The sequence below is a fragment of the Miniopterus natalensis genome, chromosome X, assembly GCF_054644295.1.
Source record: "Miniopterus natalensis isolate mMinNat1 chromosome X, mMinNat1.hap1, whole genome shotgun sequence".
In the NCBI taxonomy this organism is placed as follows: Eukaryota; Metazoa; Chordata; class Mammalia; order Chiroptera; family Miniopteridae; genus Miniopterus; species Miniopterus natalensis.
Genome location: NC_142103.1, coordinates 1145423 through 1146867, shown reverse-complemented (window position 1 = coordinate 1146867; position 1445 = coordinate 1145423). Strand labels below are relative to the sequence as shown.

Genomic DNA, 1445 nt, shown 5'->3' with positions numbered 1-1445 from the left:
ATTTTAAATAGCTCTTTCCTGAGTGTATTGCTAAAATCTGTTAGCCAAAATAAAGAATTTTCACCATTCTATTGAACAGTGTCTCTCAACACTAGAGAAGAAAGTTGTTTCCAGAGGAATAAGAGAACATTACAAAGAAAATAAATATAAAAAAAAAAAAAAATAGCTCCCTTACAGTTTCCTGACTACAGTAAAAAGAACTATGTTAAATCACAGAAATTAAGGTGACAGGTTCAATCACTGCCAAGTACCACCACCAGTGACCTTGTCTTATAGATACTATTGTAAGGCCACACATTGAAGAGACATACTAACCTGATCCTGTCCCCCTCATCCTTACTCTCAGCCCATATGGCAAAAAGTAATACTTCAGAGACACCAATTGTCTTCCTGAGAAAGATGTTCTCTGCAGCATGGGAGAATGGCTCAGCACAGGAGTCCTGATGGGTGCCCTCCGATCTCACTCTCTAGAGCCCACAACCCTAGGTTCTGCCCACACAGCTCCAGTCCACTCTGCCCTGCCCCTGCCGGAGCCCAAGATCAAGCATATGATGGCTTTTATTGAACAAGAAGCCAATGAAAAGGCAGAAGAAATAAACACAAAAGCAGAAGAAGAGTTCAACATTGAGAAAGGTCGTCTTGTGAAAACCCAAAGACTGAAGATTATGGAACACTATGAGAAGAAAGAAAAGCAGACAGGGCAGCAGAAAAAAATTCAGATGTCCAGTTTGATGAATGAAGGAAGACTCAAAGTCCTCAGAGTGAGAGATGACCTTATTACAGACCTACTAAATGAAGCAAAACAGAAACTCAGCAAGGTGGTAAAAGATACAACTAGGTACCAAGTGCTGCTGGATGGACTGGTCCTCCAAGGTTTGTACCAGTTATTGGAGCACTGGATGATTGTTCGTTGCCAGAAACAGGATTTCCCTCTGGTAAAGGCTGCAGTGCAAAAAGCAATCCCTATGTACAAAATCGCCACCAAAAAAGATGTTGATGTCCAAATTGATCAGGAGGCCTACTTACCTGAGGAGATAGCTGGTAGAGTTGAGATCTATAATGGGGATCGTAAAATAAAGGTTTCCAATACACTATAAAGCCGACTGGATCTTATAGTTCAGCAGATGATGCCAAAAGTACGGGGAGCCTTGTTTGGTGCAAATGCCAACAGGAAGTTTCTGGACTAAGCCTTTGGGAGGTGGAGTTCATATACTGCTATGATGTGGAAGTTCCTGATATTTGAAGAAACAAGATAGATGATCTACGTAGCTTCCTCCTTGTTGTTCTAATATTCTGTATTTATCAGTGGATATCCTTCTGTACTAATGCCCTTAGCCTAATTGTTAACAATGGGAGAAAGTTTCATTTACTATGATCAGGAAACCTAACTCTAGCTTATCTAAAAGTTACATAACTTTCAGTTGGTTCTGCAGCATGAAGGTGAA

At 40.6% G+C, this 1445-nt stretch overlaps 1 pseudogene; it reads left to right on the top strand.

The window, feature by feature from the left end:
* The first annotated feature begins 413 nt into the window (after positions 1-413).
* Positions 414-1202, top strand: LOC107530063 (V-type proton ATPase subunit E 1 pseudogene; annotated as a pseudogene).
* Positions 1203-1445: the final 243 nt, after the last annotated feature.